At 51.5% G+C, this 20,757-nt stretch overlaps 1 protein-coding gene across 1 annotated transcript in view; it reads left to right on the top strand.

The window, feature by feature from the left end:
- Window positions 1-20,757, top strand: part of B4GALT1 (beta-1,4-galactosyltransferase 1) — a 69,709-nt gene that overhangs the window by 4,807 nt on the left and 44,145 nt on the right. The window lies entirely within an intron of this gene.

A 20,757-nucleotide genomic window follows, 5' to 3' on the forward strand; every position in this document is an offset into this window, starting at 1 on the left:
TAAACCTTATGCTCTTTCTCTGCCCATCTAGCCCTGGTTTTACCTGGTTGCATGAAAATCCTCTTTCAATTTCTGAAGCGATCTGTTTGCTCTGCTGCTTAAATTTTAACTCACTGCTTCCCTTGCTGCCCGCCTGTGACTGGCTTTAAGAGAAGGTCTTGGATATAGTAGCAGATTGTAGGGTGGGGAGTTAGACTGATTGTTGGTTGGGAATGACAGTCAATGCCAGGACAGTCTCAAGCCTCAAATGCGCTCAGCTCACATTCTTCGTGGGCACCTTCAAGAATTCTGGGGCTCTGCTGAACTCTGTTTGTGTGAAAGGGCCTGTCCAGTCTGTGGTTGCCAGCCCAGCTGATTTCTCCATGGCCTATTTCCCCAAGGCCTCCTGCAATCTTGTGATCTCCTGTGATCCTATTTCCTGCCTGTGCCTGATGGGAGATTAGAAATTTACTTGTGCAAGGTAAGCACCCTACCCTACTCTTTGTACTATCATTCCAGACCCAATCCCAGTGGTTTTTTTTGTTTGTTTTGTTTTGTTTTGGGCCATACCTGGCAGTGCTCAGGACTTATTCCTGGCTCTCTACCCAGGGATTACTCCTAGCAGGGCTTGGAGGACTATATGGAGATCAAACCCCAGTTGGGTGAGTGCAAAGAAAGTGCGCTACCCACTGTACTATCGCTTCAGCCCTAATTCCACTTTTTCTTCACCCCTTAAGTGTTGATCTTTTGTCCCAGGACAAGGAATATGCTCCATTTCTGAAGTCCTTTGAGGCCTGGGCACTTTTCCATTAGGTTCTGACATTTGCCCACATGCTCTCTGGGCAGTGAGGTCCCTGTAAAGGTCAGATTGGATTCAGTGACCTCCATCAGACTGCCCCAGCCTCTTTCTTAGGTGCAGCGTCCTGGGGACCACAACCAATGTCTGTGAGTGATGGGCACTTGGGGGGAGATATCTGGGTTCTGTTCCACGAGGTTCAAAGTCTTCAGGTTGCAAGATGTCCTGGTCACTTCAGGGTCATCTCTGGCTTTGGCTAGGAACTGGTTCTGGGTCCATGTGGCCTGTAGGGATTTGTCCTTAGAAGGCAGAGGGACTGAGTCACATGCTCCAGGTTTCAGGTTCCACTTCTTCAGCCTGGCCTCTGCCCACCCTCTTCCGGCACAGATGAGGCTCAGGCACTCTGGCAGAGGCCCTGGTGATTCTGGCTGGCCTGGCTGTGCTCAGGAGCTGCGTCTCCAGCCCCCCTGGGGAGTGGAGAGGAATTGATCTGCTTGCCCAGAAAGCTTGCCTTCTCTGGTTTTGTTCTGTGTGGGAGATCTCCTCTTGGTAAAAAGTGACGTCCGCTCTTTGAAAGCAGTTTGGGAAGTTAAGGGCCGGGGAGATGGTAGGATCAGGTCAGGTGGTGCTTGGGTTGCGGGTAATGGAGCACTACCAGGAGTGATTCATGAGCACCCCATAAGGAGTAAGCACTGAGTACTACAGGCTTCCACCCCAAAATAAAGTCACTTATTTTTTAAAAAATGAAGTTTAAGTAGGAAGAATTTAAAAAAAAAAAAAAGGAAGAAAAAGCGCACTTTGATTCCTCTTCACTGAGTATAGAGATTCTCAAGCTACCGAGAGTATGGAGCCCGCGTGGCAGAGCCTGGCAAGCTACCCCGTGCGTATTGGATATGCCAAAGACAGTAACAATAAGTCTCTCAATGAGAGACATTACTGGTGCCCGCTCGAACAAATCGATGAGCAACAGGATGACAGTGACAGTGACCTTTTTTTTTTACTTGAATCCCCTGGAGAGCTCTTAAATATTCCTAAGAGTCTTTGCGGCTGGAGGGATAGCACAGCAGGTAGGGCATTTGCCTTGCACGTGGCCGGCCCGGGTTCAATTCCCAGCATCCCGTATGGTCCCCTGAGCACCACAAGGAGTAATTCCTGAGTGCAGAGCCAGGAGTAACCCCTGTGCATCGCCAGGTGTGACCCAAAAAGAAAAAGACAAAATTCCTAAGAGTGTTCATGGCATGGTTGAGGGCTGGGCCATGCCCAGGACGGTAAGGTGTTAGCGAGGCTTCACCCATTGCAGCCTGTTTTGGTGATTGATTGGCAGTCAGCTCTGTTGATGGCGGAAACCCTGGCCCTACTACAGTGTTGCTTCTACTGCTTCTTTAAAAAAATTTTTTTTTGATCATACTCCACTATGCTCAGGGTTTTTCTCCTGGCTCTGTGCTCAGGGACCACTCTAGAAGGATCACCTGGGGTCCTGGGGATACAACCAAGGTCAGCCATGTGCAAGTCAAGTCACTGTACTGTCTCTCCAGCCTGCTTCTTGAACTCTAGCCGACACCACCGCTCTTATCCTGAGAGATGCAGTGTGGACAAACACTGCCCGAAGTCTCTCAGATACAGGAACAGGATGCATTTCAAATTCATCTCTGGGCATTCTGTTTTCAGAGACCTCTCACTGTTGCTGAATGACTTGTGACCCCCACACTCATTGGGATTCAACCCTCATGGTTTAAGAAGTGGGGCCTGGAGGAAATGCATTTTGTGTTTCCTCTTTTTTTGCTGGTGCTTGTTTAAGGGAGAGGCTGACATCTTCGAATACAGATAAATTTGTGTCGATAGATAACCTGGTGAGAGCTGGGACAGAGAGAGGAAGAGAACTTAGCCCAGTGCTAAGTTCCTCCCCAGCTGGGGAGTTTCCTTGCCTTTCTCTGTCCTTTCCAGTAAACCTTACTGTTTTTCCCCCTCCCTCGAAAAAAAAAATTGAAAGAAGAAAGAGGAGGACTAGAAGACTAGAAGCCTCCATAAGGAAGTGATGGAGGCTCTTGTTTGCTTTATTGGTCGTAAGGTTAGTAGCTGCATATGTCAAAACCATAAACGTTAACACAGCTGTGCTCATGCAACCTGACCCCTGTGTCCCCCACCCCACGAGCTCAGTGACCAGCACCACACACACACACACACACACACACACACACACACACACACACACACACACACAGGAGCTCAGTGACGAGTGTTTTTGGGTGGAGGGTGTTATAGGTCCTCCCAAGGGGTTTTCAGAGGCTCTGGGATGATCCCCCTTCCACGGACTTTCCTTAAATTACTCTGCCAGCTGGGCTGGAGGGTGAGGGCCCTGTGAGCCAGGGATTACCCAGACCACTCTGGCCTCTAGGGCTGTACCTGGCATTAAAGGCTACACCTGGTGGTGGTGTTCAGGGGGAATGATCAGCATTTTAGATTTAAGGTTCTCTTCAAAGTTGGCCAGAGCAATAGTACAGCAGGTAGGGACGTTGCCTTGCTTGTGACTAACCTGGGTTCAGTCCCTGGCACCCCGTATGGTTCCCTGAGCCCTAGCAGGTGTGATCCCTGAGTACAGAGCCCAGGAGTAAGCCCTGAACATTGCCAGGTGTGCTCCCCCCCAAAAAAAAAGTTGGAACACAATGTGTGCACAAGCACGCACAGGTTTTATTTCGCCTTGGTGTTGTGGGGAGGCTCATGCATAAAGCTTTCTGCCCTTTAGGGATTATTTGCCTAGGAGAGCTTTATGAAAATGGAAACAATGGGTGTGCGCTTTTTGAAAAGGCCCGGGCTATGAAACCAGCCTTGCTTAAAGGAGTGGCCCATTCATTGGAAGTGATGGGTTGGCTTTAGCCTTGGTGGATTTATATTGCTGGCTGCTGAATGAAGGATGTTTCTAGAATTCTGATTAAAAAGGAAACTAGATGCAGGAAGCACCTGGGGTAGGGGCAGAGGGCCAGGCTCTTGGCATCAAGGTGGCAGAAATTCAGAGGACTCCTGGGAGTGAGGCCCCAGGAAGCAACTTTCCCAGGAACCCTCCCCACTCCTCCCCTGCCTCTTGTTTCCTGAGTCTCTAGATCTTGGAAGCCTGGAGCTTACGGGTCTTGGCACTGGGTGACACATTGTGCTGTTGACTGAGATGTGGTTCTTTTTATTTACGGTTTTGTTTTTTGGACCACACCCACTGCTCCGAGATCGCTCCTGGCCGGGCCGGGAGACACTGTGTGTGTTGCCAGGGTGAGAACCCAGGTAACATGCAAGACCGTTGCTGTACCTACTACTGTACTATCTTTCCAGCCCCTCTTAGATTTTTAAATTTATTTTGATTTGGGGGTCATGTCCAGCAGTGCTCGGGCATCACTCCCAGCACCGCCAGGACTCTGTGTCGCAGTAGGACCCAATCCCAGCTGCCTGGTGGTACCAGGGACCGAACCAGAGAGCCCTCAGAGCTCTGAGTTGTTCTTTCCAGGAGCAAGGCACAAGCTCGCCAAGCAGCCGGAGACACACACAGTCTGCCTGCCCCGCCTTCAGGGGCCCCCGGTGGCTGGCTCCAGGCCTGGCAGTGAGGCCCTTTCTTTCTGGTTTCCCGGAATTCCTGTCTGGAGCCGCCCTGGGGCCACATATGATCTCCCAGACCCTGCCTAAGAGGGGTCCTTGAATGCCTCTCAGTGCTGAAACCACCTCACGGGGCCGAGTCCTCCTCCTTGAGGGACACTGAAGGACTGGGAATGTGCCAGGAATCATTTGGCACGGCACCCGGCACCCGGGTTAATGGGTAGGCCGCCTGAGGGATGGGGCAGGGTCACGGCAGACCTGTGCGGCCAACATGCTGTGAAGTCAGGCACCTTCCTGCCGGTCATGTGGGCCTGGGGGGTGTGAGGAGGGACCCCAGCCCGTGACAGGACGCGTCTAAATAAGCCTGCAAACTTTTCCTTTCGAAGTTTCTTCCTGTTCAGTGTGCCGGGTCCTTTTGCCTTTGATGTCCCGAAACCACAGCACTGTCATTGGTGTTTTGGGACACTGCCAGCCTGACAAAACAGGAAAAAGCCTTGGAGTCGAAGGCTGACCCAGGGAAACTGGTATTTATGTTTTGTTTAGTTTTCACCAAGGGGCCTCTCCAGCCATGCTGGGGTGGGGGTGGGGGGCTGCTCCATTCAGCCCGGTGGCGAGGTTTCTTTGGGGGAGCAGTAGGTGCGGGTGCTGGTATCTTTGGGGCCACACCTGGCAGTGTGCTGGGGACCACCAATGATTTCTGTGTTCTAAGGCGCTCCGGGTACTTGTCCTGGAGATGTTAGGTCATTCCTAGTGCTCAGATGTGCCCTTGGCAGGCAGCCTGGGTGGGGTCCCTGCCTGCTGAGAATGGGTGAGTCTGAGTCTTCACCTCCAAGTGAGGAGGGGCTCTACAGAAGATAAACATGAACTCATTTACTCCTCTGCAAATCTTGGTTTCTTAGCAACGCCACCGGAACACCTGTGCCATGGACAGGGCAGCTGTGTGGTGTGGTCAGGGGAGCAGTGGATGCTTCCAGGGCACTAAGGGTCTCTGACCTGGCCAGAGCCAGGGTCACAAGTGAGGAGCCTCCCTCCCCAGCCCTGATTTTAGCATCTTCCAGCCCCTGGTTGGGGGGTGAGGGTCCTGCCTGCATCTCTACCAGCTGCCCTAGGAGAGCCCCACTGCCCTCTCCACTGGGCCTTGTCACCTCAGTCACCTGTAGGGGCAGGCAGAGCAAGAGGTGGTCAGAGAAAGAAGCTGGAGCCTGGACCTGAGCCGGGGGAAGGAGATGGCGGGCAGGGCAGGAAGTGGCGGGAAGTCGTGCAGGCCTTGGCGGGTGGATTCTGACTTCTGGGCCTCCTGACTCCTGACTATGGAGGGCAAGTCTGAACTTCCGTCCCTTCACTGGAGCGGGGCCAGCAGGGCCTTGTTGGTGCTGAATGTTTTTCTTCCTCTTCTCGATGACCCCGGTCAGACCCATAACTGTGAAAGGCGTCTGCAATCCCCTGCAAAGCTCACTACCAATTTGGGGGCTCTATGGGGAGGTTTTGCTGAGAATTTTGCTCTCTCTGTGAGAGCAGACAGGACGATTTTAGCAGGTGGATGGCGGGGGCGGGAGGGGGCGGGGAGTGGCGGGGAGAGGAGGGAAAGTTTCTCTCTCTGTTTTTCTCTCACTGGCTAATTGTGTTGTATGGGAAAGTTACTAGCCTCCTTGTTCCCACCCGTAAAAATGGGGCCGGTGCTAGGATCTACCTGACAGGTACTGTGAAGTTGAGCCAGCAGACACAGAAGGACCCCAGCTGCCCGGTGCAAGCACAGAATGAGTTCTGAATACGGCACATCTGGAACTGAGGGGCGCGGCTAGCTAGGGTGCTCACGCGGGTTCGAGCGTTGGTGCTTGAAGGGAGGTCGCTGAGGTGCTAATGCAGGTGCTGACCAGGAGTCACACGACATAGCCCAGGGTGCAGGGCTCAACACATCACTGACTGTGCTTGCTGGAAGTTGCAGTTATTTATTTTGGTTTTTGGACCACACCTGGCAGTGCTCAGGGCTTACCCCTGGCTCTGCACTCAGGGGACCTTATGTGTTGCTGGGGATCAAATCCATGTCGACTGCAGGCACTGCGATTAATTGCCTTACCCACCGTACTATTGCTTTGGCCCAAAGGAAAAATTTAAATTTATTAATTTTTTTTTGAGGGGAGGCGCGGGTCACACCTGTTCAGGGCTTACTCCTGCTTCTGGGCTCCAGAATAACTCCTTGCAATGCTCAGATTGCCATATGTAGGATGCTGGGGATTAAACCCGGAAACCCGGGTCAGCAGCATGCAAGACAAGCACCCTGCCTGCTGTACTGTCTTTCTGGCCTGGGTTGTGCTTTTCTTTTTTTTTTTTTTGCTTTTTTTTTGGGTCACACCCAACAGTGCACAGGGGTTACTCCTGGCTCTGCACTCAGGAATTATTCCTGGCGGTGCTGGGGGACCGTATGGGATGCTGGGAATCGCCCTACCCGCTGTGCTATCGCTCCAGCCCCGGGCTGTACATTTTATTTGCAGTTCACACAGACGTTTTGTGTGCTGGAGAACACACTCTCTTGTGTCCAGGATGTCCTGGATAAGAGTTGCTGGGCTCATGGCTGGCTGCTCATGGTCTGCCCTGGGGATAGAACTCCCAGTCTTGAGTTTGCAGAGCAGTCACTTTCTGCCACAGTTCCAGGGCCCAGGGATGTAATCACTCTTTATCTGTCAAGATTTGGCACCCCCCCCCGCCCTTTGTATGATTTCTTGACCCTTCCCCCCTTTTAGCTAAAAACAGTGTGAGCATATGAAAGGTTTAAAAATAAGGGGTCTGCAAGCACCGCCAGGAGTAATTCCTGAGTGCAAAGCCAGGAGTGACCCCTGAGCATCGCTGGGTGTGACCCAAAAAGCAAAATAAATAAATCAATAAATAAATGAAAATTAAAAAAATAAAAATAAGGGGTCTGTCCCCTACCATTATAACAGAAAATGTGCCTGCCATTATAACAAACTTGCTAGCACTTTTCAAATGCATATTTATTCTGTTGCAACTTTGTTGAGAAACTATTTGTGCTGCTATTTTCATTTAACATAATCATTTTGCTGGGTATTTTTTTGTTGTTGTTTATTGGTTTGGTTTGGTTTGGGGCCCACACTTGGTTATGCTCAGGACTCTATTCAAGGATCACTTCTGGCAGGCTCAGGGATGTTGGGGATTGAACCTGGGTCAGCCAGCTTCGGGCAAGAGCAAATCAAGTGCCTTACCCACTGTACTTTCTCCCAGGCCCACATTCAGTATTATCTTATAAAATCTTTGCATTGTTTTAATTATCCTAGTTATCCTTGGTACCTGTCTAAAATCCTTATAGATATTTCTTCAGCATTCAGTACTTCAGGTTTCATCATCCATAATCTCCTCTTCCTTCCCCACCCATCCCCTCCCCTCCCTTCCCCTCCCTTCCCTTCTCTTCTATTTTTTCTATGCCAGGGATCCAATTCTTGCATCCTGTGTGCATGGCAAACACTTAGCCACTGGGCCAGATCCCTGGCCCTGCCTGGATAGTCTTGGCATGGGTGTTTCTGCTGTGTGTAGCTCTTCACTTGAGTTGAATGATTTCCTTGGCATAAATTGCTAGAGAGAAATTTCTAGGCTAGAAGGTAGGGTCTTTTCTCACCCGGTCCCATCGCCACATTGCTTTACAGGATGAGTGGAATATCCTCTCCCTCCCTGAGTTATAAATTCCTGGAGATAATGGTTGTTAAAGTGTGGATTCTGAGGGAGTGACAGATTTATGTGAACTTCTTGTGTCATGTTCCCAGCCCTTGATTTGTGCGGGTGCCTGAAGTTCCTTGAAGGGGGCACGGGGACCTTCCTGGACATCTGGCTTTCCCTTTATACAGAGGCCTTTGGGCAGTTCCTGCTGTGATTACTCATTGTACTGGAAAGGAGGCTTCTGCGTGGCTCTTTAAACATGTCTAGGAAGCTGTGCCAGAATTTGTTTGCATATGATAAAAGCCTTTATTTCCTTTGTCTGTGGCCTGGGGTACCTGGCTGTAAAATCCTGACTAGGGAGCTGGGATGAGTTCAGGTGTGGCGCACCTGCTTGGCAGGTGTGAGGCCGCTGGTGCCACTAGCTCCATCCTGGGCACCAGCCCAGGGGATGACTCCAGGGGCTCTGCTGTCTGGGGTCTCCCATACAACCATCAAGTGTGGGGTCTTCAGCTCACCACATCCAAGTGTGTGAGAGCAACACCGCCAGCTGCGTATGACCCCCCGGGCAGTGCAAAAGCAACAGGAGTAAGGAAAGGAAAGTGGGAAAATAAAGATAAAGGCCCCAACTGAGGGGCTGGGGAGATGACCCAGAGAGCAAGTGTAAGTGTTTTGCATGGCCAGCCACTCAGCCCTGGCACTGCTTGAGCCTTGATTCCCTTTTCTTCTTTCCCCAAGCCCATTGCCAGGTGTAGAACCTGAGCACAAATGCCCCCTCCCCCTCAAAAAAAGAAAAAAGAAAAGACTGGTTTAAAATGGTGTTGGGGTCAGAGTACAGTCAGTGGGTAGGGCACTTGCCTTGCCTGCCGCCGACCCGACTTTGATCCCTGGCATCCCATGGGGTTCCCCAAACCCCGCTAGGAGTGATTCCTGAGCGGAGACCCAGGAGTCAGCCCTGGGCACTGCCAGAGATGATTCAAAAACAAGACCAACTTAAACAAAACCCCAAAAAATGATGTTGATGGAAAGCTGGAAAGGTCTGTTTTGCTGTGGACAGTGGGTATAGCCGTCTGTGAGATCACAGGTTCTCATAAGCTAGCCTCGGTACCTCATCTGGGTCAGAGGAGCCCAACTCTTGACAGTTCTGGCATTCCTGTTCATGGGATCCAGAAACAGGGTCCAAGTAGAGAAAGACCTTAATGCTGGACGGGACCAGTACTATTGAGTAGCCCCAAAGCAGCCAATATGAGTTGCTAGTTCTGTCCCTTCCCCTTATTAATTGCTTATCCTCCTCCCCATGCACATGTCCCTTTGTAGATAAGCAGGGGCACACTGAAGTACATAAGGGGGAGAACGACCGTGGGAGCTAGTGATTTCAGCGACCAAGGGTGCAGACCCAGTGGCAGCGCTGCGCTGACATTCAGTGTGTGTTACCCTCTTCCTTTTTTCTCCTGCATTCCGGCACTCAGTTGTGAGTCAAGAGGGCACCACTCTTCGTCCCTTGGACTCTGGGCTGGACAGGAGTGTATTGTTCCTGGGAAACCCTCAGCAGGACTATCTTCCAGTGGATAACGGGAAGCTTTACCGCACAGGCGTGGCGGAGGATTGAATGTGATGAGTACGACACTCTCTGTGCATGGTCTTCCTACCTGTTCAAGCCCCCCACCCCTTTGGGGGGGTCCATCCGGCTTACGTTCAGCAGAGCAGACTGCAGAGTCAAGCTTCCTCCAAGTGCACGTGTCCCTGTTTAGTTTCTCATCCCCGGTGGGGCTGAGTTTAGAGGCGGAGGGAGAGGTTTTGAAGCTGGACCCGGAGTTTAGGGACCAGGATGAGTGGAGAGTTGGGCCTGGCTTATATCTCAGCCCCCACCCCCTTAGTCCACAGCCTTCCCTTCTCTAGGTGACATTGCCCGTAGCCTAGCGAGAAACCCCAGAGACTACAGAGGGCTGAGTGGGCTAGAGGAGGGGCTGGGAAGGTTGCATAGGCTGTTGGGTGGAGTCTCAGGGAAAGAGGATGGATATGTTAAAAAAAAAAATGGGGGGTGGGGCGCTGGAGCGTTAGCACAGTGGGTAGGGCCTTTGCCTTGTACGGGGCTGACCTGGATTCGATTCCCAGCATCCCATATGGTCCCCTGAGCACTGCCAGGAGCAATTCCTGAGTGCAAAATCATGAGTGACCCCTGTGCATCGCCGGGTGTGACCCAAAAAGCAAAAAAAAAAAAGGGGGGGGGACAAGGGGCCAGATATCACACAGCAGAGTGCTGACACTACACATGACCCACCAGGTTTGATCCCTAGCAGTCCGTACGTGCCCCCGAGCACAGCCAGGTGTGCCCCCTTTCCTAAAATAGTCACGGGCTAGGTGTCAGAGAATTAGGTGATGGGTTAATGTACTTACCGTGTGTGTGCAGCAGACTCTGGCTTGAATCCCAAATTCCCTGCATTGAATATGGTCCCCCAAGCACCCCCAGGGCTAGTCCTGAGCACAGAGCCCCTGAACACTGCTGGGCCTCAGTAGCATCAGCCTGGGGGTCGCAGTAGCCTGTGGCTATTCATAGTGTCGGGACAGTTGAGGTTCAATCGTGTGGGTGACTGTGCCAGCCGGCTGCTGTGGGGAGCAGAGTGCCCAGCCCTGCTGCCCCGCTTTGTGGCAGCCTGCGGAGTAATGTGAGAGAGTCACCCCATCCCTCTTGGCCTCCGTGAGAGGCAGCCAGTGGCACGGTCCGCATGTTAGAGGCATGCTAATCCCCTCAAGTTCTGTACTACTGTACACGAATGATAGATAGGCCCTTGCCCTCTGGACTCCCTTCCTGTCGGGTGGGTGGGTTTTGTTTTTTTTTTCATTTTTCTTATTTTAAATATAGAATCACAGTGAGATACACAGTTACAGAATTGTTCATGATTGGGTTTCAGTCATATAATATTCCAACACCCGTCCCTTCACCAGTGTACATTTCCCACCACCAGTGTCCCCAGCTTCCCCCATCCCCCATCCCCTCTCCTCCTCTGCCTCCAGGGCAGGCAGTTTCCTTCTCTCTGTCTCTGTCTCTCTCTGTCCTCTCTCTTTCTCTCTCTCTCTCTCCTCTCTCCTCTCTCTCTCTCTCCTCTCTCTCGCTCTTTCTCTCCTCGTGCTTTCTCTCTCTGTCTCTCTCTGTCTCTGTCTCTCTCTCCTCTCTCTGTCTCTGTCTCTCTCCCCTGTATCACCCTCTCCTCCCCTCCATCCCTCTTTCTCTCTGGCGTTATGGTTTGCAATGCAGATACTGAAAGGTTATCATGTATATCCCTTTACGTACTTTGAACACTCAGTTCTTGTCCAGAGGGATCATATTGACCCTTTCTCTGTCCAAACCACCCCTTGCCCTCCCCGCCCCCCACCACCACACACACATGCTTGTGGCAAGCCTCCAGCATTGACCAGTCCTCCTGGGAGTCCTGATGCGGCTGCTCACACCACTCCACGTGGCTTCCCAGCAAGCGTGAGTGCTGTCCACCCCCCGGCCAGCTGTACCGCCCTGCGGTGCCCGTTCATGGGCCCTGAGCCAGGACCGAGGCTTAATGGACAATCCTCCTCCACCCGACCCTTCCAGCAGTCACACAGTCAGAAGTCCACTCGATCAGTGAGCGCTCTTTGGAATCTACACCTAAAGCCCCATCAACAACCGCAAAAACCTCTCCCACACCTGCTGGAGTTTATGCTTCAGGGGTTGGGCGCTGCAGATGAGAAAGGCGGTGCCTCCTCCCCTTTCCTCTCGTGAGCTCGCCTGCCTTGGCCCAGTCACCCAGGTTAGAATGTCCCACCAGTTCAGGGCTCAGCTAAGGGGGGGGGGGGAACATCCTGATCTCAGAGGAAGCGTGCTCAGTCTGTCACTGGGCAGCAGCGTGTTAGCGTGGGACCTCACTGTCCCCCACTCCACCAGCAGATACTCCTGCATTCTGTACTGTGCCTGCAATGGCATGTTTTTCTTATGAATTCGGATGTCTGGTCAAAGGCTTTTCGGTGTCTGCCTAGAGCTCCTGTTTATTCCTGAGTCAGCAGTGTGTGTGTGTGTGTGTGTGTGTGTGTGTGTGTGTGTGTGTGTGGTTTTTTTGTTTTTTTGTTTGTTTGTTTGTTTTTGGGGGGGTCACACCTGGCGATGCACAGGGGTTATTCCTGGCTCTGCACTCAGGAATCATCCCTGGTGATGCTCAGGGGACCATATGGAATGCTGGGAATCGAACCTGGGTCGGCCGCATGCAAGGCAAACGCCCTACCTGCTGTGCTATTGCTCCAGCCCCAGCGTTGTGTGTTTATGTCTTCGAGGAATTTGCTGGATCTCAGTCACAGAGGTTCCCAAACTGACTCAATCACCAACACCTTTTCAGAGGGAAAAAAGATTACTCAGTGCTCCCCTGGAAATTGACCTTCTTTAAGTGGGCAAATAGAAAATTGGCCTGGGGGAACTGCACCTGAAGCTACTTCCTCTCTCCTTCCCCCTTCCCCACCCAGTGTTGGGTTGGGGGGGGTGGTGTAGGGGCACAATATTGCCCACTTTGCGAAACTGTCATCTCACTGTTGGTGACAGTCATAGGCCTCCTGTGTAAACCTTTTAATTTCCTTGCCTTGGGCTCTCCCAAGCACTGACTTTTGTGCCTGATTTTGGTCATTTGAGAGCTCTCTCTTTTTTCAGTGAGCTGAGACCAAAGTATGTCCCTCTGTTATTGCTTTCAAAGAACCAACGTGGGTGCATCGATTTTGTCTCCTGTTTTTCTGTTCTCTATTTCATGAGCTTCTGCTCTGATCTTTTAAACTGTCTTCCTGTGTTTGCTTTAGGTTTAGTCTGCCTGTCTTTCTAAAGTTCCTTAAGGGGAGAAATTAGATTGACGTGACACCTGCCAGTGCCTCCAGGGCCACCTGGCAGTGCTCAGGAAGCCACACACTGCTGGGGACATAAGCAGGGTCAGCTGCACCCCAGGCACGTATCTTCCCCGCACCCCCCCACATATACGCGCACACTCTCCAGCCCCTTATCTCCTTAATCATTTTAGCATTGTTGATGAATTATTGGCTCACAATATCATGAATTTGAGGGTTTTAACTTCACATGTCTAGGTACATAATACCACCGCCACCACCAAGACTTCAGGGACCCCTGCCATGACCCCTGTACCCCTTCCCCCGACCCCCCTCCACTTCTCCCCTCTTGCGCTAATATCCACCATCGGTTTCACTGCATATGGGAGTTCATTTCATTGTTGTTATACATGTGTCAGCCGTATTTGCTTTAACAATTCATTTTCCACCTGAATGAAGCTTCTGATAGCAATCTTTCTTTATTTCACCAATCACGTCAGTACCCATTCATTTTTATCTCAAAAGGCAGTTTCATTGTTTTCAGCGGCAGGCTCGCCTTACGTGGCCTACCTAGACCCTTGTCCTCAGCCACTCACCGTGGTTGATGGCTGTTTATATTGATCCCGTGCCTTGCCTTGTGAGCAGTGCTGCAGCGAGCACAGGGGTGCACGTAGCACACCTCCTTTCATCCGAGTGTTTTCTTAGCCTTTGGATAAAAGCTTAGGAGTGGCATTGCTGGATCACAGGGCATTTGCACTATTATTTATTTTAAAGGCGGCTCTGTGCCATTTTCTACAGATGCTGCCCCATTTTATGCTCACCCGAGCAGGGTACCTAGAGTTCCTTTTACATCATGTCCTTTCAAACACGTATTTCCAGTCTTTTTTAGAATAGGTTGTTCTCACAGGTGACAGGTGATAGCCTCTTGTGGTTTGGGTTCGCATTTCCCTAATAATAAGCAATGGGGGAAGCATCTTCCATGTTTCCTGTGGACCCCCCTGGTGTGGTATCTTTTTTAGAGAAGTATCTATTCTTGCAGGTTCCCTTCGGGGCAGGAGGTGGCTTGTTTTGTGCTTGAGTTGTGTGAGTCCTTTGTGTATTTTGGGTATACACCCCATATCGGGTGTGTAATGTGTAAGGAAAAAAAAATTAATGAACTGCTAGGTTGTCTTTTTGATTTTAGGTACTTTCTTGGACTGGAGCGATAGCACAACGGGTAGGGCATTTGCCTTGCATGCGGCCGACCCGGATTCGATTCCCAGCATCCCATATGGTCCCCCGAGCACCACCAGGAATGATCCCTGAGTGCAGAGCCAGAAGTAACCCCTGAGCATCACTGGGTGTGACCCAAAAAGAAAAAAAAAAATCCATGTCAGTTCTGGAACTTAAATGATATAAATGTAAAATGTAAATAAATTCTCTGTCCATTATCAGATACAAATAGTCAGATATAGTATCTTGAAAATGTATTTCTTGAATTCTATATAATTGTACAAATGAGGCATTTGTGGACCATTTGTATCTGTGAATTAACCTATTCACCTACAGTTTGACCCTTTTTTTTTTCTTTTTGGGTCACACCCGGTGATGCACAGGGGTTACTCCTGGCTCTGCACTCAGGAATTACTCCTGGTGGTGCTCGGGGGACCATATGGGATGCTGGGAATTGAACCCGGGTTGGCCACGTGCAAGGCAAACGCCCTACCTGCTGTGCTATTGCTCCAGCCTCTGACTCAGTTATTTTTTTTATCGTTAAAAAAAAGTATGTAGGATCTTTGTGGATATCACCCCTTTCTCTGGTGTTTTTGTGGGGAGGGATCTTCAAGTGGCATTCAGGAGGCTCCTTGACCATGTGGCCAGCCAGGGCTCTGCTGTGGTGCTGAGAGGCCTTGTCCAGCACTTGCATGTTATTTGCTAATGAGATTCCCCTTTCACCTATCTTCTAACTTTATCTCTCATAGCTTTGCTCATATGTCAGTGCTTGGGGAGGGAGGGGAGCTGAAGCGAGTGTTCAGTGGGTGGGGTGCTTTCTTTGCATGCCACAGATCTGAGTTCAATCCCCGGCACCCTATATGGTCCTCCGAGCTCAGCCAGGAGTGATCCCTGAGTGCAGAGCCACCAGGTGTGTTCACTCTCCACCCTCAAAAGTAAGTGTGTGTGTGTGTGTGTGTGTGTGTGTGTGTGTATTTCTTTGCTTTGCCAGAGCTTGAACTCAGGGCTGGAGAGATAGTTCACAGAGGTTGATGTGTCCGAACCCAGTTTGATCCTTGGCACTGAATATGGTCCCCTGGTACCACCAGGTGCTCCCTGAGTAATTCATAAGCACAGAATCAGGAGTGATCCCTGCGTACAGTGGGCTGTGCCCCTCCCCCCCCAAAAAAAAGGTTGAACGCAGGGTTTCATACTTGAGGCATGTGTTTGACTTTTGAACCAAATCCCTGGCTCTAGAAGTTTTCGATTTGGGAGCTGGGGGAAGGGTACCCCTAAGCAGTGCTTAAGGGACCCAGTGTCCACTCCTGGTGATTCTGGTTAACTGGAAATGTTGTTGAGTGTGGGATCCCTGCTGTTCGGGGAATTCCCTGAGTCACCCCTCCAGGGCTGTGCCTGGTGATGCTCAGAAGGCTGCATGGTGCTGGATCAAATCCAGGTCTGGCACCCACTCACTAGGCAAATGTCCCAAATGCTGTGCTTTTTTGTGGCCTCAAAGTTTTGTAGGTTTTGTTTTGTTTTGCTTTGTTTTCATTTGTAATTTCGGTTTTAGGCCGCACCCAGCAATGCTCAGGGGTTACTCCTGTCTTTATACTCACTCCTGTGGGCTCAGGGGACCCTCTGGGGTGCTGGAGATCAAACCTGGTTGGCTATGTGCCTTTTTGCTGGGGCTGGAGTGATAGCACAGCGGGTAGGGTGTTTGCCTTGCATGTAGCCGACCTGAGTTCGATTCCCAGCATCCCATATGGTCCCCCGAGCACCGCCAGGATTAATTCCTGAGTGCAGAGCCAGGAGTAACCCTTGAGCATCGCCGAGTATGACCCAAAAAGCTAAAAAAAGGCATTGCCTGCTGTACTTTGTCACTCTGACCCGCTTGATGATTTTAATTTTTTATGGGTTTAAATGTCTCTTACTTGACAACTGTTGGTTGTTTTCGTGCCAAGGAAGGCCTTCACCATCCCAAGATTCTAAGATGTATCCTCTGTGCTCTGCGCTAAGCTCTTGAATGTTCTAGTGAGGGCTCATTCTGACTATAAGAAACATTAGACATGCTCTTTATCTTCTACGTGCTGCAAGCAGCGCTCATACCCAGAGGATCCTTGGGGTAGCAGCGTCTTCTTCCTTGTTTATAACGGATGCAGGTGGACATGAGTAGAAATGCACAGTTTTGCCCACTTGTGGTTACAGACTTGTAAATAATCAATTGGCTTTGAAGTCCTGGGCAGCCAGGGAAGGAGGCAAAGTGGCATCTGTTCATGCCAAGCACTGTGGTAAGTACATATGTGTGTTATCTCATTTACGTTCCGAAAACAGCACTTTATTAGGCCCGCTCCTTAAAGGAGGAAATTGGAGCTGGCTGAGTGGAAAGGATCCTGATATTGGAGAGACAATGCCAGGAATGCAGAGCTGGCTGGCAGCCCAGAGGGTGCGCACGGCAGCCAGCAAGATTATAGCCAAGGTCCTGCTTCTTGATAAAAGCAGAGGTGGCCTCTTGGCACCAGCACTGCTGCTCCAGAAACCAGCCAGGGCCCCAAAGCTGATCAGAGGGGTCACTGATTCACTTAAAAAAAAATTTTTTTTTTTTTGAAGAGCTGAATTGCTCTTTTACTGAGTTAGAACTATTGGGAAGCAGCCTAGAATTCTGACCAAAGGCTGCACAGGGGAAGTTGCAGTATATGTAATCACAGAGCCGGAGTCAGGGCCCGAGTCAGGACCGGAAATGGAGCTGTGCTGTAATGTTGGGTGATGTCAGGCTGGCGAGGCTGACGAACCCTTCCCGACAGTACAACAGGACCTGCCTTAGGGGCGCCTGGTCTAGTGGGAGGCTCTGGGCGCTGCCCTCCCGTGCCAGTTCTTGAAAAGACACTCCCTGCTCCGCCTTCTGTCTCTTCTTTCTTGCTCCTTTTCTCTTCCTCTTTCTTTCCCTCCAACCCCATTCCCGCTCGTTCTTCCCTTCCTCTCCCCATACTCCCCTCCCCTGCTCTGTCTTCATTGTTGAGATGGTCACAATTGAAGGTGGGGGTGGGGGACACAACGTGAGGTCTGCTCGTGGCTCCGGGACTGGCACCCTTGGCTGGGGTAGTGGTGCGGGTTTCCGCCTTTCAGTTGTAGTGGTGTTCACACACTTGCTGTTGACTTGCAGAGGTGTGGCCATCTCCGGGGTGTTGTCACTGGGTTTCAGCATCCATGCGTGAGTCTTGCCTGAGTGTATTCTTAGGGTGGTTGGTGATCTCATTCCATCCTGTGTGGTTGTTAACTGGCGTTTCCCAGTTAGGATAGAACTCTCCCTTTTCCCGTGTTAATGCCAGACAGTCCCTTTGGATTTAGCAGTCCTGTTTTTGTTTTGTTTTGTCTTTGTTTGGGGGGCTACATCCAGTGGTGCCGGGGATGGGGTGGGGGCATGGGGGGGTAGGCGGGGACTCTTCCCAGCTTTGTACTCAAAAACCTCTGCTATTGGTACTTGTTGGGGGGGGGGGGCAGGTCCATGTAATACTGGGGTCTCAAACCCAGACCTCCTCAGTTCAGTTCTTTGGGGGCTCTCGTTGCCGGTTCATCATTCTTTAAGGTCTTCCTGAAACTACAGCACCGGCTCCCATCCCTTCTGATGCTTTCCCTGCCTCTCCTGTGAGCCCTGCTTCTCTTTTTTTTTCTAAGTGTGTTTTGTTTTTGGCTCACACCTGGAGGTGCTCAGGGCTTCCTCCTGGCTGTGCACTCAGGAATCACTCCCAGTGGGGCTTAAAGGGACCCTGTGTGGTGCTAAGGATCAAACCTGGATTTACCGCGTTTCACCTCGTGCCTTCACCCCGTATTGTCTCTGCAACCCGGAGCCCTACTTGTCTTCAGCAGAGAACTGAGCACCAGGTGCTTTCCCACGTGTTGAAGGTTCCTCCCCTAACTATCCTCACAAATACTGCTGTGAACAACAGCTTTTGCATGCTAATTATGGACGTGTGTGTGTGTGTGTGTGCCTGCGTGCGTATGCACATTGACTGGATACCTCCATGAGTACTTAGCATTGCCCCAGTGATTCCCCCAGCACCGCCAGGCCAAGTGTCACCAGGAGTAGCCCCAGCATCCCTGCAAAGGAGGACTCTCGGCAGCCAGGAAATGAGAGACTTGAGCTCTCAGCATCTGTTCTGCCAACAAACCCCAGGGGAGCCTGCTGCACACCAGGCTAGGCACTCTCGCTGCGGGGGGGACACGCTGCGGTGAGGACACTTGCCTGTGTGGGCGTTGGATCCTGATTTTGTGGCCTCTTCCCCCTCCCCCTCTCTGTCTCCTTCCCTGCGAAGTTGCATTGGGTTTCTGTTTGCCCTTTTGTCGAGCTTCTATATCTGAACGTCTCGGTGGCCTGAGAAAGTGCAGAGCAAGGTCTTCCCACCCTGCATCTGGGAGTGAGTGCTTCAGAGGGGCTCCTGCCCGCCCCCCCTCCACCGCCACAGCCCCTCTCCCTAGGGATTCTTGCTACTGTCTGAGAGCTCTGGTGGGGGCCGGTGGGACACTCCCACAGCTGGGTTGGGGGTGGGGGGCTTGGTCCTTCCATCCTCAGGTTTCACTCCTCCAATCCTTTCTGAGGAGCTCAAGTCATGCTTCCTAGAAGAATCTTTGTTGTAAGAGGAAAAAGAGATGGGGCAAGGCCTTCCTGGAGTTCACGGAGTGTTTTCCGGGCCCGCTGGACTCCACTGCTAGGTTTTTGATACGTGGGGACTGACCCGATTCTAGAGTCCAGCAGGCTGGGGTGAGGAGAGAGGAAGACAAGCCCAGGGTTAGAACGGCTGGGTGAGGAGGAGGAGGAAGTCGGTCTCTGAGCCAGGACTGGACGCAGCAGAAATTCCCTCTGGGGCCATTCTCCCCCGAGGACAAGGCTGTTTACTGAGTTAATAGCCCGTGACCTGCTAGCACTCACCAGTGACCTCAGGGCCTTATTTCTCTGGTGGATACCACCCCCTGGGGTCATCCCAGAGAGGGAAAAGTGTACTGTCAAGCCAACTCCTAGTTTGGGGCCTCTGGAAGACTTCCCGGGGTTCTCGCCTGCCTCTCCTGACCCCTCCCACCCAGGAGCTGTAGAGACACACCCTTGAGAATGTCCAGATCTGTCATGTCAAGGAAGAGCCCCTTCCTCAGGTCAGCTGTGGCCCCCCGAAATGAGGACTGCTTCCTGTCTTGCCTTGTCTGGGGCGCGATGGAGGAGTAGTTCCTCAGGACAGAGTGCATTTCTTGGTACCTCACTCTTTTTCGAAGGGGGCACACTTAGTGCTTGGGGGACCTAGCAGGGCTGAGGATTGAGCCCAGGGCTTCTGCATGCAAAAAGCATGGGTCTCTGGTTCTCTGAGCCTCTCCCTGGCTCTGTGGTACCTCATTCTTCAGACGCTCCATGGGGTGAAGGGAGATGGGGGTCCATGAGTGGACCAGACCAGGGACCTGCATTCAAGTTAGACAGAAAGGGGGCTGGAGAGAGGACAGTGGGGAGGACGCTTGCCTTGCACGTGGCCGACCTCGGTTCAATCGCCATTACCCCATAGCGTCCCCTGAGCACCCCCAGGAGTGGTTTTTGAGCGCAGAGTCAAGAGTAAGCCCCAAGCACAGTTGGGTGAGGCCCAATTCCCTCACGTTTCCCCCCTCCCCCTCCCCCAAATTATGCAGAGCGCTGTGGGCAGGTGGGGTTGCTGGGCTCCAGCCGCAAGCTGTTCAAACCAGGAACTCGGGGGAGTGGGACTGAGGAATGTCCAGTTTTACAGGCTTTTCCAGATGATTCTCTTCCTGCTCCATACCCAGAACCTCTCTGCCTTCGATGTAAACGTCAACGTAAACACAAATTTGAAAGTAGCGGCCATAGCGGTTGGATGGCGATTTCAGGAGGTTAGCAGAGCCCAGCAAGCATAGTTCCTGGCCGAGCAGATGTCCAGGACAGAGTCCCGGGCCTGACCCCCAGGCCCACATGCGCCCTGAGCACCATTCATGGACTCTCTAGCAGCAGCCGTTTGTCCTGAGGCTAGTGTGTGTTGAGTTCAGTCTCCATGTCCTCGTTGTGTGTGTGAAAAACCATGTGAGGCTGCCCTGAGCACAGAGGAGGATGGAGGAAGACCCCCCCTTCCCCCTCCTATGCCATGGGGGCTGATCCCCCCGCCCCCCCACACACCTGCCCTCCACTCTCCAACCTCCTCTGGCAGGCTTCTGAATTTCGTGAGCAAATACTTTGTTTTTCTCGATGCACCCAGAGGCAGCCTTCCGAGACCACAAATGCCTTTGACTTCCTGTTGACAGAAAGTGTTTCTTTCCCCGGCGTGGTGGTGGCGGCTGGGATGGTGAGTTGGCAGAAGGCGCCATGGATGTTGCAGGCATGTACTGAGGTAGCGTGGAGCCTGGGACACATCAAGTCAGCATGAGGAAGAGATTATTCCTGCTTCCTAGACTGATGTTTGAAATCTTTATTTTGGAAGATACTTGTGTATTGGGAAATGGATGAGGGAGGGGTCCTATTTCTTGTTAGTAGGTTATAGTTTAAAAAATTTAATTGTTATACTTTTCTTTTTTTTATTTTTAATCCCCGAAGGTATTAAAAAAAAAAGCAATACTGGTCACATTTGGTTTAAGAAAGAAATTATTTCTGGTTATCTGTGAAGCTTGTGTAAGATTTTATTTATTTCGTTTGTTCTTTTTGTTTGTTTGTTTTTGGGTCACTCCGGTGACATCCAGGGGTTACT

The sequence above is a fragment of the Sorex araneus genome, chromosome 1, assembly GCF_027595985.1.
Source record: "Sorex araneus isolate mSorAra2 chromosome 1, mSorAra2.pri, whole genome shotgun sequence".
Classification (NCBI taxonomy): domain Eukaryota; kingdom Metazoa; phylum Chordata; class Mammalia; order Eulipotyphla; family Soricidae; genus Sorex; species Sorex araneus.